At 41.9% G+C, this 27,561-nt stretch overlaps 1 protein-coding gene and 1 long non-coding RNA gene across 3 annotated transcripts in view; one reads left to right on the top strand and one right to left on the bottom strand.

Annotated features, from left to right (window-relative positions):
- CSMD3 (CUB and Sushi multiple domains 3) overlaps positions 1–27,561 on the bottom strand; it is a 1,174,472-nt gene that overhangs the window by 539,898 nt on the left and 607,013 nt on the right. The gene's annotated exons all lie outside the window — the stretch shown is intronic.
- Positions 1,876–24,554, top strand: LOC122464405. Its single transcript, XR_006288391.1, has 4 exons — positions 1,876–1,980; positions 15,550–15,554; positions 19,110–19,114; positions 24,527–24,554. It is a non-coding gene; the product is annotated as an uncharacterized LOC122464405 (long non-coding RNA).

Genomic DNA, 27,561 nt, shown 5'->3' with positions numbered 1-27,561 from the left:
ACAGCAGGGATCTAACCAGGTAGAGCAACTTACAGGGTTGGGGTCTTAGTAGTCATGTACAGTTACCATCTCCAATTTTTATAAGGCAATTACAAATATAAAACTGTTTCTGTTCAGAATATTTCCATGAGGAATTGGTGAAGTTGTAGTGTGTTCTCGAAGGAGAAGGGACATCATGCTAATCACTGGGTTTATTTGAAAAATAAACATAAAATTTGCCCTACCAGATGTGACCATGGGTACACTAAGTCTGTTATTCTAATGCTTCAGAAAAAGGTGAATCCCTCTTCCCCTCACTGGCCCGCCTCCACACCTGTCAATGCACTTTGCCAACTGTGCAATACCATGCATGGGGGAGAATTTCTATCCTGAGTCCTCACCCCTGTAGGTGAACAGCTTACATTATGGCACATGGGATTTGATTACTCTTAATTTAGCTCAGCAAGCTCTGTGGAAGGCACCATCTGCTTATGATATAAAACCTTTCATTCATAACTCTCCATCTCTATATCTACAGCATAGGAGAAATTCCAGAAAAAGGAAACACATAAGTTTAGTTTTAGTGGCGTCCTAAACAAACCAGGGATTTATTTACAGTTCTGCCTTACCTTCCATATTTAGTTGAATCAGAAACATTTTCTGCCACTTCCAATAAACTGTCAAGGAACTTTTCTATGTATCTAGTTTGAGACTGAAAACTCTTTTTTTTTTTTGTGGTTTAATGTTTACCCACTTGGCAGGTCTGATTCTGGTTTAGGTGTTTGAATATTCTGGATCCATAGACTTAATTTTTATTGCCTCTCACAAATATTGTTTCTGTTTTGCTTTCAAGAAACAGCTGTCACAGACATAAAAAAAGAAGAAACTGGTTGTCACCTATGCATGATCCTTCATGCATACAACTGCAAAAGAAACAAAAAGTAACTATTAAAGGAATGATGTCAGACTGGAGGGAGGTCTCAAGTGGGGTTCAACAGGGACCTGTTGTGGGTTTAGAGAGCATAATGATGTAGTCTGCAGGTGACACAAAGCTGGGGGGGGGGGATAATTTGGAATTTAGAGCTAAAATTCAAAGGGATCTTGATAAATTGGAGAACTGGGCTATCGACAACAAAATGAAATTTAACAAAGACAAATGAAAGGTGCTGCACTTAGGAAAGAAAAACCAAATGAACAAATACAGAATGGGGGAAATCTGGCTTGGCAACAACACTGCTGAGAAGAATTTGGGAGTTGTGGTGGATCACAGCCTCAACATGAATCAGCAATGTGATGCTATTACAAAAAAAAAGAAAAAAGAAAATGCAATTTTAGGTTGCATTAATAGAGATAGAGCATGCAAGCCACAGGAGCTGATCATACCACTCTACTCAGCGCTGGTTTGGCCTCAGCTGGAGTACTGTGTCCAATTGTGGTCACCAATGTATAGAAATTGAAAAGAATCCAGAGACAAGCAACAAAGGTGATCAAAGGGATGGAATGCAAGCCATATGGGCAAAGACTGGAAGAACTGGGTATGTTTAGTTTGGAAAAGAGCAGATTAAGGGCGGGATGTGATAGTGGTCTTCAGATACTTTAAAGGCTGCCATTAAAAAGATGGAGAAAAGCTATGCTTTTCATAGGTGCTGGAACTAGGGCTACTGGGGGTGCAGGAGCACCCCCTGGTTTGAAGAGGTTTCCATTATATACAGAGTTTACAGTTTTGTTCACTGGCTCTCAGCACCCCTGCATTATACAAATGATTTCAGAACAGATATTTCTCTTTTGTCCACAGAGGGCAGGACAAGAGGTAATGGGTTCAAACTATAGCATAGCAGATTTGGATTTAGAAAAACTTCCTAATGGTAAGAATAGTAAGACAATGGAACAGACAGCCTTGGGAGATTGTGGAAGCTTCTTCACTGGAGGTTTGCAAAAGGGGGCTGTATAGCCAACTGCCTTGGATGGTGTAGACACAAGAAATCCTGCATCTTGGCAGGGGTTTAAAATGACCCTTGCAGTCCCTTCTAACCTTATGATTACATGTTACTGTCTGATAATCTGACATCCATCCTTTTTATTAATTAATTTATTAGTAATCAAAGATTACTGAAATGGTGTATACCACTTAGCTCTGGGTCCACTACAAAATGTGGGTTATGCACAGTTTAGTCACATATGATTCAGAGCACGTATGCAAGCTTCGGACTCAATGTGTTTACAGTGGCCATACAGATTACACTCTCAGGAGCAATAGTGTTGGGTGAACTTTAAAAACTTCAGACATTTTCTGAACTTCTTGTGTCTCCAAAATGGGACTGAAATCTCACAAGAACAAGATTTCCAATAGGTCTACTTTCTGTTCAAGCCAGAAATACCATGCTTATTACATTATGTTTCTGCTCTTCAACATCTAGCTGAAACCAGAAACTAAAGCAGCATTCCTTCATGAACAGCATGAATAATTAAAAGGTTAACTAAGCTTTCAATCCCAAAAGATAGGCATGATAAATTTAGGCTGCCTATAGTATCCCGTTCAGCATGGTATACTAAAGAGTGGTAACAGTGAGCTAAGGTTAAAAAAGAGTTAATCTCAGGAGGCTATATGAAGCATAGTTTAAAAAAAAAAAACAGTCAAATAGTTTCCTAAATCAGCATTAAGGCTTGCTGGTTTTAAGAAGGGATCAATTCTGTGGGATTTAGTCAGGGCCTCAGGAGACTGTCAAGGCCATTTTTAAAGTTTATGTCTTTCCTAAACCTAGTAAGTGCTAGAGGACTTGCCTATATGAGATTGCTAACTAGCAGAAAATCAGGCAGGCAGCAGCATGTTTACTTTCTCCCTTTCTTTAGGATAACTATCAGAAAGAGATACATTTCCCACATGAGTTTATACTCTGCACAGTGATGGTACTGCTGCCAAAGCAGTTCTCTACATGGGAAGGTCTTAAATCCTCTCAGCTGTCATTTTGATGGTGACTCCGTGACTAAGCAGTACTGTTTAAGAGAATAACATGGATACAGCTATTACGTTCAAGTGCAGCAGCATAAACCACTCCCTGATTAGACAGAGAGATGCTGACTTCCTCAAAAGGACAGTGAGATGAAGAGAGAGAACACAAGAACATACATTCATTAGAGAAACATAGAAAGCAATGGGGCCAAAGAAAAGGAACCTAGCTGGCAGAGTAAACAAGGCCATCACAAAAACCTTGAATGAATGACATGACAGCTACTCAGACAGTTAATAGACAATTTCAGCTACGAATGCTCTTTTTGAATTACTGGCCTGTTTGCATTGTTCCAGTGGCAAGGGAAAGAAATCTCACCTTGACGAGTATTAAAGAAAAAGGAAAGGGACAGTGAAGGGAAATGCAGACTGTTTATCCAGATTCGTTACCCAAGACCAAAAAACAAGGTTTTGTAATACATCAGAATCTAAAGTGTAGATTCCAGAGGCATAGAGGAAGCTACAGTGACACAGACAGTAAAATTATATGGTATTTAGGATTTAGTTCAGTGAAACAGGAGATTAGCAGACTATGCTCAGTATAAATGTTGTGCTGCCCTATATCTAACCATATGCATTCTTGAACAAAATTATTTAAAATAGAACTAAATTCCAACAACCTCCAACAAAATTCTTTGAAATAGTCTCTGAGAGTGAGAGAAAAGCTTGTGTAAAGTCATGTTATTTTATCTGTCTTCAGTGAAAGAGCATACTTTTTTTTAATAACACAAAAAAATGTTTGCCATTAGTATGGTTGTGTTGACAGTGTGTTGCGTTTACATTGTACAGTAATAAACATTTAAAAAATGCTATTCTAAAATACCTGTCCCAATATCTTGCCATATTATTTGCCATAATTACCATTAACTACCTGCCAGCAAAGCATTATTGTGCTCCACAGCATATCTTGTAGCACTTTGTCCAGGTTAGATTTAAGCAATGTATTGTTCACCACTTTCCTGGGAAGACTTTGCCAGACTAACAGAACACACAGCTGGGACATATTTCCTAATATTTACCCTTCAGGGTCCAAAAAAAAAGCAGAAATATAATTTTGCAAAATTTTGTCTACTGCACAAGAAAATTTAGATGTTCATTTAAAATTTTCCTTTAACAAATTATTAAAAACAAAATAAAAACTATCAGCTAACATAACTTCACAATTTGATTTTTAAATGTTTTATAAAAAGTAAATTTAGGTGAATTTAGTTCTCATTGAAGGTTCTATTTACAGGCCTGGAGACTGTTATTTATCCACAGACAACATTCAGATGATTAGCTTATTGATAAACAGTATAAACTACCTGATGATGTCCCAGACTGATGGAAATATAAGGTCTCCACTGTTTTATGAAGCTATGCATCTGTCCCTACATAGAACTACACATCCAAAGGGAACAAGCCAAGGAAAGTAGGTTAATCCAATAGAAACAATTAAAACACTAACATGTCTCTAGTAATTACACCTGAGTGCAGAAAGAAACATCTTTCCTTCTCCCCTGTATCCAGTCCTGGAAACAGCAACTTTATAAAAGGGAGTTAACCATTTTATGTTCCTACACAACATTTGATTTTATTAAAAGATGTTCAGAAAGGAAGCCAATATTTTCCAGGTTAAAAAAATATATTTTAAAAAAGAATCTAATTTCACTTCAAAATAGACAATATTAATCAAACTGAATTCACAGCTTTTGGACAGTGGATCACAAGGTATCACTAACACACCTACATGACATAGCAGGAGTACACGGCCCAGCGCTATAGTGGCTCCAATTGTTCCTTTCTAGCAGAACTCAGAATGGTAACAGGTAACCACTCCTCCTCCCCAAAGGTCCCACCTGTGAGGTCCCACAGGGATCCATGCTATTCTATCTTCTTTTCAATATCCACTACGGGAGAGAGAGTTTGATGCCATAGGCTTAGCTGCCAACAGCATGCCGATGACACTCAAATATAGATCTCATTCTCAGCTGCTGCCACTGCTAAAAAGTCTGAGTACCTACAGAAAATTACCTCCTGGGTAAAGGATAGCTGGATCAAACTGAACCCAGGTAATGTTTACATGATACTGGCGGAAAGGGGAAACAGTTCAAACAGCTGGTCAAGACATTGCCCCACCCTCCATCGAATGCATACATTTCCTATTTGTCAAAATGTCTCATCACTAAGTTCAGAGGACCAGGTAGCAGCCGTTTCACAAAATCCTTCTTTCAGCTTGTCACAACCTTGGGTTTCCTATGGACCAGTCTGGAATATCACGTCTGCCACCACCGAGCTTCTCACTTGGAAATTTTACCTCGGGCATCCCCCCACAAAGTCTGTGCAGGCTGAGTCCCTTGCCCAATCTGTCCCTCACACCAGTAAATTCAGCAACCCAAACCTTCCTACCTTTTTTTTTTCTTTTTTTACAACCTCGGGGGGAAAAAAGCACTTCAGACAGTCTTCTTTCTGCCAATTTGGTTTCTGGAGCAATTTCCGTAGTTGGCCCAGTAACAGTCAACTGGCTCCCTCAGCTTTCCAGAGGGTATTGCTGTCTCTCCCCTCCATTTCCTGCTCCCCTCTGTTATGAGCCAATTAAGTTCTAACTCTTTTTCCAGGTGCAGTAGGCAGGGCTAATCAGCCAGCCAGACAGCTGCAGACCTCTGACTCCAGATGAATAGCATCCCTTATGCCTTCACAGATACATATAGTGCATGTAAAATATTAATTAAAACATAATAAATAATTCTCTTCTTTGGCACTATGCTAAAAACACAAAAATTGTCACTGATTTAATTACTACAAAAGATTGAGGGAATACTCAAAATATTATCTTTTGGGATGATAACGCTTCTTTTATATACAAAAGCGGTAAAATCCAGTGTGCTCTTACAAGAAGGAAAATTCTACAATCCAGAAGATAATGAGGAAGATCTTTCAATGTTCCAGATTTATGTGGGCAAAAACAAAGCTGTGACGGGTCTTTTTCCAGATCCACCTTTGAGGACAGCGGTTTCCATAGTTTGGAATCTTACCCAAGTGTCAAGGTTCCTCCCCCACTCTGAACTCTAGGGTACAGATGTGGGGACCTGCATGAAAACCTCCTAAGCTTACTTTCACCAGCTTAGGTTAAAACTTTCCCAAGGTACAAATTAATTTTATCCTTTGCCCCTGGATCCACTGCCACCACCAAACTTTAACTGGGTTTACTGGGAAACGTAGCTTGGACACGTCTTTCCCCCCAAAATTCTCCAAACCCTTGCACCCCACTTTCTGGGGAAGGTTTGGTAAAAATCCTCACCAATTTGCATAGGTGACCACAGACCCAAACCCTTGGATCTGAGAACAATGAAAAAGCATTCAGTTTTCTTACAAGAAGACTTTTAATAGAAGTAAAGGAATCACCTCTGTAAAATCAGGATGGTAGATACCTTACAGGGTAAATAGATTCAAAACATAGATTTCAGAGTAACAGCCGTGTTAGTCTGTATTCGCAAAAAGAAAAGGAGTACTTGTGGCACCTTAGAGACTAAACAATTTATTTGAGCATAAGCTTTCGTGAGCTACCGCTCACTTCATTGGATGCATACCATGGAAAGTGTAGAAGATCTTTTTATATACACACAAAGCATGAAAAAATACCTCCTCCCACCCCACTCTCCTGCTGGTAATAGCTTACCTAAAGTGATCACTCTCCTTACAATGTGTATGATAATCAAGTTGGGCCATTTCCAGCACAAATCCAGGTTTTCTCCCCCCTCCTCCCCCCACCCCACACAAACCCACTCTCCTGCTGGAAATAGCTTATCTAAAGTGACCACTCTCCTTACAATGTGTATGATAATCAAGGTGGGCCATTTCCAGCACAAATCCAGGGTTTCACAGGGTCTGAGGAGGGGGGGCGGGTAGGAAAAAAGCAAGATAACCTATTTCCCCTTAGTTCACATGCCCAGCAGAAATGTCCCAAATATAACTGTTGGTAGGTTCCTGTAATGTGCACTCGCAGGAACTATATAACCTATGGAAACTAGGAAAAAGTCCAGGAAAGAGTGAGAGCAATAAGGCCACATGAAAACCAATTACGACTGTGTTCCTTGATAACTTGTTGAAGACCTATCAACACTGGAAAAGTTCCAGTCTCTTACACCTTTTTTATAGAATTATGTCCATCCACTATAGCTTTTCAAGATGTCATATTGCCAAAATTCAGCTTTAGCATCATCAAAAGTGACTGAGGGGAAACGTGAAAGGAAGTACTGTGTGAAAAGTACACTGATAACCCTTCTTGAACTCCCCATTGGGTAATCTGAGTATATCACGCATAGGTGCAAAGCCTAAGAAAGTTCCCAATGAATACAATTTGAACCACCATCTGTCTTTCTTGAAAACAGTCAATTAGTGATTTAATTGACTTGGCACCCAGTACAGTGCTGTACATATGCTACATTAGATCAAGCGATTCAGCTTGTACAAAGTTGTGGAAAAGGTGCCTTGCAGCTTTTTGATTCCTCTTATTTGTTGGTGTTTTCATTTTAGAAACATTTTGTACTTTGACAAAACTATGCCCAGGGGTTGAAGTCTTCCATGTGCAGCTTTCAGTATTTTCAGCACATTGCTTGAATAGACAACAATGCACCATACTGGTATACCAAATGTTATTTATTATATATCACATTGTTTCCATGAAGCCTGGGGGAGGACTCTTAGATTTCCAGTGTCCTTTAGGAGGATGTTAAGAGATTGCTACAGAGATGGAAATGTTATCGTACATTGTAACCATCTACTGCCCCACATTATCTTTATTTTTTGTTTATGAGCAATTATGTTAATATAAGTTTCAGGACTTGCCTTCATTTCATTCCTCCATTTCTTCCAACATCCTTCAAGACATAGGCTCGGTTACTCAAAAAGGAACCTGGAAGCTTCTTTGTGTACAACCGCTGAGCAGGAGGGAATGGACGTGAAGGATTTAAGAAGAACTGGGGGAACTAGGTCTGTGTGCCCCTCACAGTTCAGTAAAGATGGTGTCTTTATAATGGCCCCTATTCCTACTTTAAATGTGTGTTCTATCCAGTTGCTCCCTGTTTTAAACATTTTTAGGCAAACCATATATCACACTGAGATAAAGAATGGAATAGCATATGCAATCACAAACATTAAGCACCAAATACATAGGTCAGATGTATAATCAGTTAGCTAATATAGGATTCTTACCCCCAAAATGTGACATATATTTAAACAGCAGCAGCAGCAAAATGGATCAAAAGATTCAACAACATTAAATGAATCCTTAAGATATGTCTTAAGGCCAAGAAAATTCTCCTGAATTGTTAGCACTGTGTGTACTGCCATCATAACACTGAATAATTATAATAGAAGAATGAAAAGAAGCCAATGCAGGACAGTCAGTAGGCCTAATATCCCACTCATTAACACTAGTTTTTATACCAGTGTAACTCCACTGATTTCAATTAAGTTACTCATGACTTACATTGCTGGGTCCTGATGAGTCTATCTGCAGTTCAATAATGATATGTAGCCTGGGAAACAGAGGAATTAGTATCCAAAGTATGTATTGAATAAGGCAATAATTGAGTGTAAAATATCAATCCTGATTCTCATGGTAATTCTAGGGAGCAGGATTGGTTGGTTTGAAGGGTCATTCAAGCAGATTTTTTTCACAGATAAGCTAGACTTTTGCCAGGCATAATATAATTGTTTTCATTTCTCGTCATAACAGTAGCACTAAAAGATGTCTCTGTTGTCCTCTTGTTTTTGTGACGACTCTTGTGAACTTAAAACAATCAAGCTTAAAACAATTAAAGTATTAATTTGAAGTGATTTTATAAACAGCATGTCTTAAAATCAGAAGAAGCATTATATAACAGTCTATGCAGCATAAAGCAGAAAATAAAATAGCTGTCGCAAACACACTATTGATTATCTTAACTAGGCTTCCAAATCTAAGGGTCAAATCCTGCAATTTAAATTAGTTAAAATTCCAATTGATTGTAATGGCACTTTTGTCTCTGTAAGAAAAAAATTGAATTAAAGATAATAGATGAACAAACTAAATTGAAGCAAAAGCAGTACCTTTATATTACCACAGCCACTCACTCAAAGACTTGTTGCCCTCATATTTGGACACGAATTTTAATGAAAGATAGGGCATACATTTAATTTGCAAAAATGTTGCAGGATTCAACTTTAGTTCATAAACTGCACTCTATGTCATACTTTAGTAGTTGAAAAATAAATATCTTTAAAATACGTTTACACTAAATTTCTATCATTCCTCTTGGTGTTGTATGGCCCGAATGAGTATGAACTGCTTTGCAAAATTATTATGATTTTGTGTGTGACCCTAAACAAATTATTTTAACATAGATTTAAGTCACAGAGAGATACATTATTGGGAATCATTTGCTATGTTCCATTATGTAATATAATGATTAAAAAGTTTCTCACATGTTGAAAAATTACCAGTTTAAAAGAGATTCTCTATACTTACAATGCGAAATACTCCTGGAATTTGTACTTTCTCGCAAAATAGTATAAACATCTAAAGAAGTGTGTGTGTGTGTGAGAGAGAGAGAGACAGAGAGAGACACAGAGACAAAGAGACTCACTCACTCTCTGAAAAAAAATGTCCTTACAAAAGTCTGACTTGTGAAACATATACTTTATTAGATTTATAACTTTTGTTTATAACTTTTTGTGATTTATTTTCCATCTAGTATTGTGGAATGTGCTATTTCATCAATCTGTTAATGATTTCCCTACTACTCATTGCAATTTTCTTCATCAGTCTATCATACTGACTGAAAGGAACACTTTCTCTCCTTCTGCCCCCAAAACAGCATTAAGCGGTTATAATAGCTCATAAGATACTGTCTCAAACACAGTCACCAGAAATTCACATCACCTCTTTTTCTCAACAGATGGCAGCAGTTCATAATCCAAAATAAAATGCAAAAAGTAGGACTGACATGTTCAGCATAGCATCTTAACTACATCCTTCTAATAACTGAGAATCTCTGTAAAGCTATCAATGCTATTAAATGAAACAAAGCAGCTAAAAAACATAAAGCCTTTAAAATGTTTATATATGACCTTAATTTCCATGTTAAAAGAAGGCAGATTTTATTAAAAAATATTTAAAATTGATAATTTCGTAAATATTATGTATGTCATCTTCTATCAATTTGAAGGTATAGATATAAATGTTAAGGCAGCCTCTAAATTTCAGGAGTAAATTGGATATTTGAACACCCAATAAACCAATTTGTGTGTATAAACACCTGATCTGAACATGCAAAATTGAATACATTTTTTTTAAATATTCACTCATGTTTTCTCCCTATTTGATTACTTGTTTACGATTATTCAGCCATAGTTTAGGGGGAAAGTGAAAAGTTTGAATTTGAAGCATTGATTGTGTTGTTTAGCAACTGAACACTTGTATTTAACAATGCCATCAATGGGAGAATAGCATACATCACCCAGAAATTCAGGATTGAGAAGATCCTTTCTCTTCTACAACTGCTTGATATTACTATGACTATATTTGCTTAGAGATAGGAGAGGTAATATCTTTTATTGGACCAACTTCTGCTGGTGAGAGAAAAAAGCTTTCAACCCAGGCAGAGCTCCCAGCATCACAGTAAAATGGAAGGTGAAACAGATTGTTCAGCAGAAGTAGCTAGCACATATTGCAAGGGACCATTCAAGACAAAGTGGCCCATTCACACCTCTGCAGGCACAGGACAAAACAAACTGGTTAGTGGGAATTAAATTGTTGTAATAGGTCATAAATCCAGTGTCTCTGTTCAGTCCATGATTTTTAGTGTCTACCAGAGTAATGAATTTAAGCTCCCAGAATCATCTTTTGAAAGTACTGTGCAGGTTTTATTTGAGAATGAGGACCAATAGGTCAGATACAGAGGTGATATGGTGCTTTGGGTCTTTTATCATTTCCCTGTGTGAGTTCATTCAAGAGTATAGTGATTGTCCAGTTTCACCCAAATAATCATTATTGGGGCATTTAGTGCACAATATAATGTATACCACATGTTGAGATACGCATGTATAGGATCCATGGATTTTGAAAAGTGTGTTGTGGGCAGGGACGTCCTTAGGATTTATGGGGCCCTACACGGTATTATTAAACTGGTGCCCCTATGCCCGATGGCAGCCCGAGCTCGCAGCCCGGAGGGAAGAAGGACGAGGCAGCAAAGGATAATGAGACGCCCGGATCGGTTCACGGTGGAGTAAAGACCCCTGTACCCTCTCCCTCACGCAGAATGGACATGCATAAGGTACCCAATTAAAAGCACTAAACTTGGGAATAAAAAAAAATGTCAGTTAGAGATTTTCTGATATGCCCTGAAGTTTCTCAGACATTTATTTGCAAAAACTTTGTAGTAAGGGTGAGTCAGCTGTCTTGATGAATATAACCTTAAATATTATGGAATATATGATGCAGCTCTTCTCTGTTTTACATTTTCTTAATCAGTATTTCTAAGCTGATTTTATATGTTAAATGTACTCTTAAGCCTTCATAAAGTCATCATTCCAGATTACTACATATTTAACTCACTGAAACAAAGACATTATTTTAAATTAATCAGTCACAGAAGTTTAGTGTGTTCACAACAATGTTCATTGCTTTTAGAAAAAGGGAATACTAATTTACTTTTACTTCGCCCCCCCGCTCTCCTGTTGGTAATAGCTCATCTTAAGTGATCACTCTCCTTACAGTGTGTATGATAACACCCATTTTTTCATGTTCTGTGTGTATATAGATCTCCTCACTGTATTTTCCACTGAATGCATCCGATGAAGTGAGCTTTAGCTCACAAAAGCTTATGCTCAAATAAATTGGTTAGCCTCTAAGGTGCCACTAGTACTCCTTTTCTTTTTGTCCCTTTAAGGGCTCTCTTCAACGGGGGCGGGGGGAGGGGTGAAGGGAGAAAGGGATGGACAGGAAGACTTTGGAAGCAAGTTTTTTTTTACTATAGTAATTAAAATGTGTATTTTAGATAAGGGTGGTCTTTTGAAGGATTTATTTAAAAAACTGTATGTCTGAAGATCCAAGCATTTAAGGCTAAAGATGATTGTGTATCTAAAAATCTATACAAAGATTTTTCAGAGATGTGATTTTTATAATCTTCACCAACTCACTAATGAAATATTTTTAAAGCAAATTTTAAACTAAGGTCCTGTAGACTGACAAATTTTAAACTAAGGTCCTGTAGTTCTGAATAAATATTACAGTAAAGCAGAACTGTTTTTGTCACTAAATTCAGAAACTGACAGTATATACATGAGGTTTGGCAAGTGCCTGTTAAATGGCTTCACTACCCCTTGAATGGCTCTTTAACAGTTTCAATGTTGTGCTAATAGGACTGTCAGGCTGGAGGCTTTTTCAATTTAAAATACTAGATCCCCTCCTGAGGAAGACTCACCAGGCTACAGCAGCCAGCTGTGGAAGCCTGCAGGAAGGGTCAAAACAGGGATAGAAAAACCAGATGGGTGGACACTAAGACCCAGTGGTGCCCCAAATTTTCAGGGGCCCTACGCAACTGCATATGTTGCGTATGCCTAAGGATGGCCTGGTTGTGTGAAGTTTTGATTATTGCAGCAGTACAGATATGTCTGCAGGTTTTGCATCTGTACTGGTAGGGTCTGGTGCCACTTTGAGTTGGTTTGTCCTGGTCTTTGGGGAGCTCACTTTGCTTTGCTTCTTTATATGAGCTTGGAGAAGTATGGGGGCTGTTTGAAGACAGAAGTGGGGATTCAGGAAAGATTTCTTTCAGGAGGCAGTCCTCATTGAATATTGGTTGTAGTTGTTTAATGATACTCCAGTTGGTTCCAGTGTGGGGTGGTACTGAAGCAGGTTCTCTTGGGGTATTTGAGTGGCCTGTTCCATGATGTGATCTACTTCTCTGGTGCAGTGTCCTTGTTTGGTGAAGGCAGTTTTAAATATGTTAAGGTGTGTATCCTGGACTTTCTCCTTGGAGCATATTCTGTGGTATCTGAGTGCCTGGCTGTAGATAACAAATTTCTTGGTATGTTTAGAGTGTTTATTGGATCTATGATGGTAGGTGTGGTGATCAATGGGTTTCTTGTATATGGTTGTCTGTAGGTTTCAATTGCTGAAGTAAATCATGGTGTCCAAGAAGTTGATGCTGGTGTGAGAGTGTTTCAGAGAGAGTTTAATGGAAGGGTGGTGGTTGTTGAAGTTGTGGTGGGAAATCCAAGAGGGAATTTAAGCCGTCTATCCAGAGGATGAAAATATCATTGATGTGTCCCAGGTATATCATTGGTTTTGTGGTGCATTTGTCCAGCAATTCTTCCTCAAGGTGGTCCAGAGGTTGGCATATTGTGGAGCCATTTTAGTACCCATGGCTGTTCCCATGGTTTGGACAAAGTGTTTGTTGTTGAATGTAAAATTTTTGTGGGTAAGGAAAACAATGGATTTTTTTGTTGGTGTGTTTGGGGTGGATATCTGAGGATTGTCCATTGTCTTACAAATATTTGAGGCAGGCAGATATGCTGTCATTGTGAGCGGGTGGAAATGACATCCATGGTGGTGAGGATGGTGTTCTGAGGGAAGTTGTTAATACTGGGGAGTTTGTGGAGGAAGTCAGCTGTGTCCTGGAGGAAGCTGGCCCTTTGTGTGGTGCGTGGTTTGAGGATGGTTTCTATGAGTCCCAATATCAGTAAGAGTGCCATGGACAGATATGATGTGTCTTGCTGGGTTCCATTCTTCGTGTATCTTGGAAAGCATATAGAAGGTCCCTGGGGTGGGTTCGTGGTGGGGTGAGTTTGTAGAGCATCTCTTGGGGAAGGATTTGGGGAAGAATTTGACAATAACTTTAAATTCTTGGAGAAATTATGGTGTTGGGTCCTTTTTGATTTTTTTTATGGTAAGTGTTGTCAGACAGTTGTTGGTTGGCCTTCTTAATGTAGTTAACATAGCTGGTCCAGTAAAAGATATTACCTCACCCACCTTGTCTCTCCAATATCTTGGGACTGACATGGCTACAGCTATACTGCATATACCTTGCTTATGTTCTTAGGATATACCAAGGCCACATACAGATAGTCATCCCTGAGTAATGAAGACAGGTTCTTCAGCACCAAAGTAGGAGGGTTTTATACTCACTGGGGACAGGCCAATACAGGAGGCCAGGCAATTTGCACTGTTAGTGGATTAGAGAATGCTATTCCCTTTGGAACATCTCACTAAACAACATTTTCTTAAATAAAATCAGATATGGCAATAATTGCAGTATAAGAGATTGCACAGAACTGAATTTATCTAATTTATTCATATAGTTTTTATTCTGAGCCAATTATATATGTATTCATGTGCATTAAGTAGTTTTAAAACAAATGTTACCAAAAGCAGGTAATAAGAGAAAACTAATGTAGTCCTTCATAACCATGTCTGCCAGAAAATCATCCCATCTAGCTGGCGGTGTAATTCTCAGCTTGAGGAGATATACTCACACTAGCTCTGATACAGCTAGTGGGATAAAAACAGAGTGTAGCCATGGCAGCATGAGCGGTGGCCGGGGCTAACTGCTGTGAGTATGTTCCTAGCATCTTGGACAGATACATATTTGGGGTGGCTAGCCCTCCTGCCACTTTCACTGCCAGGGCTATGCTCTATTTTTAGCATGCTAGCTCAGTCAGGGTTGCAGCAGCTGGGAAATATATCCTGTGACAGAGTGCTGAGAAATGGCGAGTGAGCCAGCACTGTGTGATCACTATTAACACCAGTTAACCTCCCTTGGAGAAGGTCTAACTGGTCAGGAATGTGCCTGATTACTGTGCCACACTGGGGTTCGGAACTTAAGGAGCTAATTGATCCATTAACAGGCAAATGCTTTTAAAGGAGCAAAGGAAGGAAGTGCTTGAGGAAGAAGGGGGAAGAGTGAGAGAAGGTGAGCGAGAGAAGGTTAGAGCCTGACAAGGGGAATTCTCTAAGTAGAGACACCTGGAGACAGGGCCAGAATGCTGGAAAACAGTGCAAATGTGTGGATGCACTGATAGGTATTGATGGTGGGGATTGAGACACTGTAAATAAAGTATATGCCCATGTTTACAAGCACAAAGGCCTCAAAGCAGTCTGCGTTCGTGGAAGAGGTGGGATGTGGCATGCTACCCCATTGCACACCCCCATCTCAAACTACATACAGTGGAATCACAAATTGCATTATATCTCAGGTTCCTAGTGTGACTAAAAATAGCAGTGAAGACGCAGCAGCACAGACTCCAGTGCAGTCTAGCAATGTGAATATATACCCAAGGTTTCAGGTGGACTTGTAGAACCTGTGCCAGAGTCTGTGATGCTACAGGCTCACTGCTATTTTTAGTCACATTAGCTAAATTAAAGCTAGCGCTGGTATGCCTACACAAGTTGCAGTCACACCTCTGACTGCAGTGTAGACATATCCTTATACCAGGCTCCAGGGCCTACTCCTTTATCAACAATACTTCTCATACAATCCGTCTCCTGAAATCTTTTTCTGTGTTTGTCTGGTCTTATTTAGACTGTAGCTCATTTGGAGTAGGGGTTGTATCTTAACCATGTTTGCATCATGTACATTTAGGATAATATGAAAAATGTATGCATAAATAAACTAATAAGTAACAATGCAAGAGCACTGTATATTATTTATAGGACACCACAGTGAATTTGTCATTTTCCCAGTTAAGGATTTGCTGAATTTAAAGAAACTCCTAAATATGAGAAGAGAGCATTTAAAATCATTGGGAGTGGGTGGCGGGGAGGTTTTTTTTTTTGGGGGGGGAACAAAAATAAAACCCCAAAACTTAAAATGAAATAAAATATTGTATATTTTACTATTGTTTTAATCAATACACTCATTACTTTCTTCCCTTCTTATTTTAATCTTTGGGAACTACTGTATCAGAAGAGTGGATCTTATAATTCCATATCTATTAAGACTAGTTACAATTTAACATTTTGGAGACATCCTTTATAAGCACAATTTTGCTAAATCGGTTCCCTTTCTGACATTCCACTTAAATCTATTTCTGATTTAAATGGTGTAAAGTATACTACAATAACAAAAATGCCTCCAGAATATTTGTGAATAGCAAAGGTGTTTCTTATCCATGGTTTGTATGGACCAAAAATTATGTTATGAAGGTAATGGGAGCTGCCGCTCATATTTTACTATCATTATTTGTTGTGTTTGTCTGACTGTGATTGTATTGCTTTCCATATGATGACAAGGCATTAATTATGGCAGAAGATAACACAATACCTAGGAAAGCAGACAATAGCTTAAGATAGCTCAATTTAACATTACCTAAAATGCACAATGCAGGTGTCAATCACTTTGAACTTTTTACCTCCAACCATGCTGTGTATAACGATCTGGAAGAGGGGACTGAACCAAGTCAAACCTGCTGAGCAATCAAAGCTGCTACACGGGGTACTGTAGCCTTGCGCCCAGGCTGTAAGAACTGCAGGGTTCAACCCAAGGCACAACCCAACTGTCACCAGAAAGGGTGCACTAAGTGAGACTATAGAGGAATCAAAGTCCATAGATTCAAAGAATATCAGGGTCGGAAGGGACCTCAGGAGGTCATCTAGTCCAATCCCCTGCTCAAAGCAGGGCCAATCCCCAATTTTTGCTCCAGATCCCTAAATGGCCCCCTCAAGGATTGAATTTACAACCCTGGGTTTAGCAGGCCAATGCTCAAACCACTGAGCTATCCCTCCCCCCAAGTTGCAGCTAGCTCTCAACCATAACATACATAATAACAGAAGGATAGCTCAACTATTAGGGCATTTAGGCCAGTCTCCCTGCATGTTTGTTTCTGTTTGTTTGTTTTTAAAGATCATTCTAATTTGATTCACCACATGCAAGATGTGTATTGCAACAACTTACCCCAGAGGCTTTTTACTGGGAAATGGTTTGTGTATGGGTAACATGATGTTTTTTTGTTTTGTTTTGTTTTTTGGAAGAATCAAGAAAAGGGATATTGTTGGTAGGAATTTGCAAGTCAGTTACTGGAGATAATCAAGATAATAGCACCTATTAGTGGGCAGGTCACCTAGTATATACCCCTGTCTCTACCCTACAATATATTTTCTAGAACTTTGTGCAATTCAGCTTTAAATGCCTCAACCAATAGGACTTCTACCACTTCCAGTGTGCGTGGGGCGGGGGGGGGGGGGGAGGGAGGGGGAGGCGGGGATGGACTAGATGACCTCTCAAGGTCCCTTACAGTCGTATTTTCTATGATTATTCCACAGGCTACTAAGATTTCAACTTTATGGACTTTATGCCCTAGAATGTTAAAGGCCCTCTTTCCTATAAGCTGAGAAGGGGTTACCTCAGGTTAATTGAAGACATCTGATTCCTGTTAAGGGCAGCCTGAGACCTTTTAAAACCCCTCCCCCAGTGAGAGAGAAAGAGAGAAAGAAAAAAAAAACCAACCTGCTGCTACCAGGCTAGTAGCAGCAGGGAAGTAGCTTCTCCAGGAGGGGAGGCTGTGTTCCTTCCCAAAGGGGAAGCAGACAAGTCCAAGTTCCAGCTAGGGAAAGGACGGACACCCCAGGATAAATAACAGGATGAAATCCCATCCCAGCGAGGAGGCAGGGAAAGGTAACACCCACTGTTTGGGTCTATTTCCCTTTTTTGAGTGCGGAAGGAGCACCCCTTAGGCTTTCTCTCAGGCCTATCCTAAAGACACAACCAAGGGAGCACCGAAGGGAGACGGCAAACCCTGCCTGAGTGGGACCAATTACCCCAGGCCCACCATTGCCAGAGGGGAGAAACGCTAAAGCTGGTGAGGGAAAAGAGGTGCCTTGCCACTATATATAGATATATATATTGTGTGTGTGTGTGTGTATACACATACATACACACACACACAAAATTAACCCAACATGTTCCATTGTTTAATATCATCTCTAACTTTCTACAGGTCTTAATATAAACACCAAGTAAACATACCCCCTCTTTCATTATGATTCAATAAAGTAACAGTATACTGTGCATATTTAGTTTAATTTCTTCCTATAAACTAATCTCTCTAGCCACTTAAAGAGTTCAAAAAATAAGTGAAAATTCTCAGGTGACTAACCACAGCAGTAACTGAAATTAGATAATTTCATTTAACCGCATTTTCTAAGAGTCAAGTTTTCAAATAGTTTGTCTTCTGGACTAACGTGACACCAAATTAATGCTATTCCTTGTGATTTTATGAGAGGATAATTTATTTATTTGTTTTCTAGCTGTAAACATTCTGTCTGCTACATTACTTTGCAACTAGATGACAACAGGTGCAACTTGTAGAAATGAATGAGCTGCTATTTACTTACCTTTCGAGAACATTAAAAAATAAAATGTGAATCATTAAACTTGAACAGAGCAGTTTAAAATTGCACAACATTCACTTATCCAAAATACTATTATCCTAAATCTTCAGCTTCTCCAGATGTACTTCAATTATTAAGGCATTCCACAGACTCCATTCATTAACTGTCTGCAGAACTTGTCAATCAGCATTTATATAATGTTTTCCATAATAGTATCTACATTATAAGTGAACATCACACATTAAAGGACAGAGTTTCAAGATGTGTCTCTTAGTCTCTTAGAAATGTGCAGACTTCTAGGGCTTGTCTATATGGCTCTGCAGTTTGGATTGCAGGGGTGTGAATTGCAGCAAACACCAAAGTACTGTGTTGTAACGGCTCCATGTGGACTCTGCTGGTGCAAACTGAAAGGTACCTAAATTAATGCTAACATAATCCTCTTCAAACAGGACTTAGTTGCTTCTAACTAAAATAATTATGCAACTTCTGTAACCTATTACTGAGAGAGAAAGACAATTAAAAAAACAAAGAAAGTAAAATCACTACTGTTTGTTCTCCCACTCCCTAATGGTGGGCAGAATAATCTACAATTGGTCTCTCTGATTTTAGGAAGTGCAATACTAAATATGAAAATAATTTTCACATTAGTAATTTTGACAGAAAATGTCAGACTTGCAATATGAATACACCCTTGTCTTGATATATTAGCATCACACACTAAGCACAGCCTAGACCTGGGATCTCAAACTCAAATCACCACAAGGGCCACAGGAGGACTAGTACATTGGCCTGAAAGCCACATCACTGACACCTTTTCATATAAAGATACAAAAGCCCACACCTCTTCCCCTGCCCCACCCCCATTCCAGCCCCTTCCCCAAAACCTTGCCCTGCCTCTTCTCCACCTCCTCCCCTGAGCGTGCGTCTCTCCACTCCTCCCCCCTCCCTCCTGGAAAGCACTAAGGACTGCCAAACAGCTGTTTGGTGGCAGGAAGCGTCTGGAGGTAGGCAGAGGAGTGGGGACGCAGCATGCTTGGGGGAGGAGGGATGGGGGAGCTTGGGGCCACAGGAAATAACTCTGGTGGGGCAGGGAGCTTGGTGGGCTACAGGCAATAACTCCGTGGGCTGTGTGTTTGAGACCCCTGTCCTAGACCTAGGACTTGAGCATTACAGACTTAAGAAAACAGTTTCCATTTTGAATATTCAATTCTTCTTGTTACTGGAAAAAATGAGATATACCCAGGCCTACGTATGCTCCACTTCATAATGGGAACAAATTCTGTATCAGTAACCCCTAAATTCCATAACAATATTAAATGATACTGTCACCATAAAAAACACCTACATTCCCCTTCATCCTCAGAAGCCCGCACAAACACATACAACTTTAAATAATTGTTTAAAATAGTCACTGATGTAAAATGTCTCTAATTTTGATAGTGAACAAACTCTAGTTTGTTTTTGTGTTCCTACACTCTCCAGACAGCCCAGCTTCACTCACTGGGACATGACTCCTGGGTTATTGTTCAGGTATTCCAGTTCATGGGGGTACTCCTCCAATGGGGGTACTCCTCCCCATTCATATGTCCCAAAGGAAGGGAGAGCAGCTTCAGTCATTCACCTCCTTCATTTCCCAGGCCTCAACTGCTGTGCTGTTCCCTGAGTATCTCAGCACACCAACATACACTCTGGCTCCCACCACTCCTATTGTTTCAGACTCGCTGCAGCCTTAGGGAGTTATCAGTGTACTGGATTACACTCAGTTCATATTTTCAATATGATCACTGCAACCATAAGGACTTGAAGCATTGAGGGTTTTGCTACAAGATGGAGATTCCAAGGCGAATTTCCTTGGCCATGAAATTGCAGGATATATGCGGTCTTGATTTATATTAAAACTGAATTTGCTGGAAATTACACCATTTTTTCCTTCTCCCACCTTGTCTCTCTAAATTTCTTCACAAAGTGAGACAAGTACAAATTGATCACAATCACTCCGAAGAGTTTATTCATAAAAAGTAATGAACAAATGCCTAAAAAAGAAAAACACTCCTCTGATTTACTTATGGAAGCCAGATACCAGCGACATCAGAGCCACCATTTTTGGTTTCCTCAGAGCAAACAAAATATTTCAAAAGATTTTGTGAAGACAAAACAAATCTTTGTAAGATACCAAAACTGCCACAATAAACTCATCATGTGAATGAGATAATATGTGGATGAGATAATATCTTTCACTAGCCAACTTCAGTTGGTGAGAGAGACAAGCTTTCGAGCTTACACAGAGCTCTTCTTCAGGTCTGGGAAATATACTCAGTGTCACAGCTAAATGCAAGGTGAAGCAGATTGTTTAGCATAAGTAATCAACATAAATTTCCAGTGACCATTCAAGGTGAAATGGCCAGTTTATCCCTCCAGTCACTGGTGGGAAATGAAGAAAGGGGATGAAAAAAAAAGAGGGAAGGGGGGATTGTTAGTGGATTAAAGGTTGTTGTAATAAACAACCAGTATCCAGTATCTCCAATTCAGTCCATAATTTTTAGTTTCTAGCAAAGTTATGAATTTAAGGTCCGAGGTTCATCTTTTGATGGCGCTGTGCAGATTTCCTTTGAGAATAAGGACTGAAAGGTCAGATACAGAACGATTGTTTAGCTGTGACACTCTGAGTATGTTTCCCAGACCTGAAGAATCTCAAAAGCCTTTCTCTCTCACCAACAGAAGCTGGTCCAATAAAAGACATTATCTCATCCACTTTGTGTCTCTAATATCCTGGGACCAACATATCTACAACAACACTGCATACAACTCAGTCATCTGAGAGGAGAGAATCCAACAGCAGTACAAAAGCTTTAAAAGAGTGTCATTTTTTCTTTTAAATTTGGTGTAACAACAACAACAGTAATTGACCATGACCTTCCACTCCACTATCCATTTGTCTCAATGGTAAATGTCTCTGCTTCATCTCAACACTTATCAGTCAGTGACCTTTACTGAAGAACAGACTCACATTCCACTGACACTACTTTGCAATAAAATCATGATGAAAATAGATTTACTACATCTTACTTAACAACCACAGTCACAAAGTACTCCACTTTCCAGCCAGGCTGTAAGCCTCTGTAGTAGGCTCAGAAATGTCAAATCTATAAAACAACAGAATCTTTTAAGCCGAGTCCTCTGCTGGGGCAATTCAGAGTCATAGTGCCCCAATAGAACCTCAAGGTACCATTATGGTTGCCCTGAAGCTCCCAGGTAGGGTTGCCAACTTTCTAATAGCACAAAACCAAACACCCTAGCCCCGCCCCTTCCCCAAGGCCCTGACCCACGCTCACTACATTCCCTGTCCCTTGGTGACTCGCTCTCCCCCACTCTCACTTACTTTCATTGGGCTGGGGTATGGGAGGGGGTAAGGGCTCTAACTGGTGGTGCGGGCTCCGGGGTGGGGCCAGAAATGAAGGGTTCAGGGTGTGTTAGGGTACTCCAGGCTGGGGTAGGGGGTTGGGGTGGGGCTGGGGGTGCAGGAGGGGGCTCCAGGTTGGGGGCTGAGGCAGAGGGGTTCAGGGTGTGCGAGGGAGCTTTGGGCTGAAGCTGGGGGTTAGGGTGCAGGAGGAGGTGAGGGCTTCATCTGGGGGTGCGGGCTCTGGGGTGGGGCTGGTGATGACAGGTTTAGGATGCAGGAAGTGGCTGAAGGTTGAGGCAGGGGGTTGGGGTGCAGGGGGATGAGGGCTCCACCTGGGGGTGCAGGCTCTGGGATGGGGCCACAGATGAGAGGTTTGGGATGCAAGCGGGGGCTGTGGGTTGAGGTGGGGGATTGGTGTGTGGGAGGGGGTACAGTTCTTGGCTGCAGGTGCGGGCTCTGCGGTAGGGCAGGGAATGAGGGGCTTCGGTTGCAGGAGGGCGCTCCAGGCTGAGGGGTGGGGCCAAGGGATTTGGAATGTGGGAGGGGGCTGTGGGTTGAGGCGGGGACTGGAGTACAAGGGGGGGGGGGTGAGGGCGCAGGCTGCGGGTGCAGACTATGGGATGAGGCTGGGAAGGAGGGGTTTTGGGTGCAGGAGGGGACTCCGGGTTTGAGGGGGGTGGGATCAGGGCAGGGGATTGGGGCACGGGCTTTTCTCGGGCGGCTCCTAGTCAGCGGTGGAGCAGGGGGGCTAAGGCAGGCAGCTAGCAGGTCCAGCTCCTCCTAGGTGCAAGCACAGCAGGAGGCTCTGTGTGCTACACTTGCCTGCAGGCACCTCCCCCGGAGCTCCCATTGGCCGCGGTTCCTGGCCAATGGGAGTGCAGAGCCAGTGCTCAGGGCAGGGGCAGTGTACGGAGCTCTGTGTCCCCTGCCTAGGAGCCAGACCGGCTGGCCGCTTCTGGGGCACAGTGCGGAGCCAGGACAGGTTGGGACTAGCCTGCCTTAGCTCCGCAGCACCACCAACCGGACTTTTAAAGGCCAGGGTCCCTATTCGACCGGGTTTTTCGATAAAAAATTGGACACCTGGTCACCCTACTCCCAGGTTGTGCAGCTACCAACCCACCCTTTTAGAGAAACCAACCATGTGCCCTTCCCATACCTTCCCTGCCTTGTTTAGGCTGGCTAGTGAGATTTTGGGCAATTGCTTCACACAGTCTTTATTCTCAGGAGCGTGGGAGGACTGTAGATTTGAGCCCACTTGATCGGGATAAGAGGTGGAAGATAAGACACTGCATTGCTTTCAGAAGCCATCCCATAATGCCCCACATTGACAGAGTACAATTGGTACAAGTGCTCCTGTATATCAGCAATGTAATTACTGCCGACGTAAGTTAGGTCAACTTAATTTTGTAGTGTAGACATGCACTCAGAGACAGAAGCCAGGGTCTGACATCAGAAGAAACCTAGGGAGAGGTTTTTGGGTTAGAGTGCAGGCTGAAAAAAGTGATCTCAATGCTGTGAGCAAAAGAAGCAGATTTCAGCTATTTTCTTCCTTGACACAGAATTTTGTACATTCTTTGTAAATAATAATAATAAAAAAACACACAAAGAAAGAAATATCTATCATCAATTTCTACTTCCAAATGGAACATCTCAGGGCCCCAAACTTTGAATAGCTGCTTGGGTAGAAAAGGGGCAACAATAAATTAGAACTAAATTTAAGCAAGGCTGTCACTTTGCCTATATAATCTGGGTGACTAATATAGATAAAGTTGTGATGCTGTATGATCAAAGAGGACCATTTATATCATTGGTATTACCACTGCTATACAATTGCGACAAATCTCGTACAAAGTATGTCATGTAAGGTATCAATGGAAGAGTTACAATTTGCTAAGTAAGATTATCTTGTTTATATTCATATCATCTTTGTATCGGACATTATGGATATTGGCTATGTACTTGTAAACATGTTTGTTCCTGGATGACACCCTGCAGATAGAATTTAATTTAGAGCTAGACAGCTATGTGTTGATGACCTATTGAGGACACTCCAGTCTCATAATGGGCTTCTGAAGAAACTCATCCCATCCAGATGGCTCCTCCAGAAAGCAGGGAGCCAATGGCCACCCTGGGACCCAGAGAGACAAAAGATTCCCACCTTGGGCCAAAGCTATAAAATGGGGTGGAAGAGAACAAAGGGGACTGCCAGTCATGAGAACACCCCAGCTTCCCACCTAAGATGTCTCCTGGAACTAACAAGGGCTGTACCAAGGGAAAGGATTGGGCCCAGACTAGGAAGAAGTCTAGTCTGTGAAAGAAGCTTATTGGAACAAGTCTGAGGGTGAGAAAATTTTGTGGAAAAATTGGAAAACGTCCAGTGGAGGGCAACACAAATGATTAGGGGACTGGAACATGACTTATGAGGAGAGGCTGAGGGAACTGGGATTGTTTAGTCTGCAGAAGAGAAGAATGAGGGGGGATTTGATAGCTGGTTTCAACTACCTGAAAGGGGGTTCCAAAGAGGATGGATCTAGACTGTTCTCAGTGGTACCAGATGACAGAACAAGGAGCAATGGTCTCAAGTTGCAGTGGGGGAGGTTTAGTTTGGATATTAGGAAAAACTTTTTTACTAGGAGGGTGGTGAAACACTGGAATGCGTTACCTAGGGAGGTGGTGGAATCTCCTTCCTTAGAAGTTTTTAAGGTCAGGCTTGACAAAGCCCTGGCTGGGATGATTTAGTTGGGGATTGGTCCTTCTTTGAGCAGGGGGTTGGACTAGATGACCTCCTGAGGTCCCTTCCAACCCTGATATTCTATGATTCTATGATTTACCTGTATTCAGTTTCTTAATGTGTTAGGCTTAGATTTGCGTATTTTGTTTTATTTTGCTTGGTAACTTACTTTGTTCTGTCTATTACTTGAAACCACTTAAATCCTACTTTTTATATTTAATAAAATCACTTTTGTTTATTAATTAACCCAGAGTAAGTGATTAATACCTGGGGGAGAAAACAGCTGTGCATATCTCTCTATCAGTTATATAGAGCAGTGGTTCTCAAAGCCGGTCCGCCGCTTGTTCAGGAAAAGCCCCTCGCGCGCCGGACCAGTTTGTTTACCTGCCGCATCCGCAGGTTTGGCCGATTGTGGGTCCCACTGGCTATGGTTTGCTGCTCCAGGCCAATGGGGGCTGGGGGAAGGGCGGCCAGCACATCCCATGGCCCGCACCGCTTCCCACAGCCCCCATTGGCCTGGAGCAGTGAACCGCGGCCAGTGGGAGCCGCGATCAACTGAACCTGCAGACACAGCAGGTAAACAAACTGGTCTGGCCCACCAGGGGCTTTCCCTGAACAAGCGGCGGACTGGCTTTGAGAACCACTGATATAGAGGGTGGACAATTCATGAGTTTACCCTGTATAAGCTTTATACAGAATAAAATGGATTTATTTGGGGTTTGAATCCCATTGGGGACTGGGTGCTGGAGATAGGTAACCTGCTCAGTGATTTTCAGTTAAAGCCTGCAGCTTTGGGGGTGTGGTTCAGACCTGAGTCTGTGTTGCAGCAGGTGAGCATGTCTGGCTCAACAAGGCAGGGTTCTGGAGTTCCAAGCCATCAGGGAAAATGGGCTCAGAGGTCATTTCAGCACATCAGGTGACAGTCCCAAGGGGGTCTCTGTGACTGAACCTGTCACATGAGGACCTTCCAATGTTTTGGAAATTGCCAGAAAGACTTTACAAGACAGCGGTTTATCTCATCACTGCTACAAACCTAATATAAGAAATTTGCAATCATTTGTATGTATGATTTATAAACAATTCACAGCTCTCTTCCTTTATTATTAAATCTTTAGTTAGTTTACTAAGGATTGGCTGGCAGCATGATATTTTGGGAAAGGTCTGAGATTCATATTGACCTGGGGATAAGTGTCTGATCCTCTGGGATTAGAAAGAACATCACATATGGTGAAATGGGTTTTCAATAACCTCTCACTAAATTAGACCTGTTTGTCTGGATGGGAGTCAAGGGCTGGAGTGCCTAAAGGGGATTGTGTTTGGCTTCTGGTTAACCAGTGTGGTACTGCAGAGGCTATTTTGTTACTGGATTGGTGAATGATAGAATAAACCACCAGTTTTGGGGGACTGTCTGCCCTATTTCTTGCACTCTGCCCTGAGTGTGGCATTCTCAGTGTGGTCTATCCTGCGCACTTGGTCACAAAAATGTCATCTTTGCTTAGCTTTAGATGTTATTACACATATCCCTGTAATGCTTTCAGTAAAAAAGAGTTTATTTTAAAGTAAATGAGCAAATACACTTTATTCCCCTGTGACAGGTCCGGCACTGCAGCGCCCCTTTGTGGCAGGGGTGGATGGGGTGTCGGGGCCTCACCACTCTTACTTTCCCACACCCGTCCTGTAAGGGCATTCCAATGTGGCCCAATGGCTGGTTTCCCTGGGCTCGCTTAGTCAGGGTAGCGGGACCTAACGACTTGAGTCCATGTGTTGCCCTGAGTATCGGGCGGTGTGGCCCGACGGCCAAGGTCCACATAAATCGCTCCCCACATTGGAGCAGTGCGGCCTAGCGGCCAGAGTCTATACAATCCCCCTCGCAAGCGGGGTGGTGCGGCCTTTCGGCCGGAGTCTAGATAACTCGCCCCTCATGTAGGGGCAGTGTGGCCCAATGGCCAGAATCCATATAACTTCCTCTCAGGCGGGGAAGTGTATCCTGGTGGTTTGGGGAGGGTGTAGGGGGACCCAGGCCTGCCCTCTCCACCGGGTCGTTACCCAGGGCTCTCCTATTGGTGGGGTTTCCCCCAACAACACGCTGAGTGCGAGTGCAGCTTTAACGCTGCCCGTCTCTAAAATGCCCCTGGGTCACTTTCTACCCTCAATATCGTTTTCTCCACACCGGGGGTGGGGGTGGTCCTCCAGTCCGTCCCCTCTTGCTGAGACCTCCATCTGGGATGTCGGGTGCATCCTTGCTTCGTTGGCCCCTGCATTCGGGAGCTTTGGCTGTCCCTTCTCAGGAGCTGGCAGTGTGCCTCCTTCTCCTCCGGTGGTCAGCACCTTTGACTGAGACTTCTATACCTATTCTCCAGTTGGAGCATGCCCAGCAGGACTTCCAGGGTGGGGCTTTCTCTGCCAGGAAGGAAGCGTTAACCCCTGCAATACCAGTGCATGGCCACTCTGCCCCGTCACACATCCCCCCCTTAAAACCATGGCCGGGGCCGGCGGTTTCTGGGACTTTTCTCCCACCTTCTCTTCCCCGACACAGGAAAAGAAATCTGCGCTCCCATGAGCCTTCCCTGGCCAGTGTGACATGTGGAAGGAATAGGGTTGGAGAGACAGATACCACTGCATGATCCGCGTATTCGCTTCCTTCGTGCTGTTAATCCATCTAAGGGGTGCGTGATCTGTCACCAAGGAGAAGGTGTTCCCTAACAGATAGTAGTACCTCAGTGCCTCAACTGCCCATTTGACTGCAAGGGCCTCCCGCTCTATGGTGGAATACCGGGTTTCTCGGGGAAACAGCTTACGGCTTAGATACAATGGACAATACCATTGACATCTACAGGTTATAAAGGGGGAGGGATAGCTCAGTGGTTTGAGCATTGGCCTGCTAAACCCAGGGTTGTGAGTTCAATCCTTGAGGGGGCCATTTAGGGATCTGGGGCAAAAATTGGGGATTGGTCCTATTTTGAGTAGGGGGTTGGACTAGATGACCTCCTGAGGTCCCTTCCAAACCTGATGTTCTATGATTCTAACACGGCTCTCAGCCCTACCTCGGAGGCGTCGGTCTGAAGAACAAAGGGCTTGAGAAGTTGGGCTGTCTC

Source organism: Chelonia mydas, chromosome 2 (assembly GCF_015237465.2).
Source record: "Chelonia mydas isolate rCheMyd1 chromosome 2, rCheMyd1.pri.v2, whole genome shotgun sequence".
NCBI lineage: Eukaryota > Metazoa > Chordata > Testudines > Cheloniidae > Chelonia > Chelonia mydas.
This window is presented reverse-complemented; position numbering and strand designations above follow the sequence as displayed.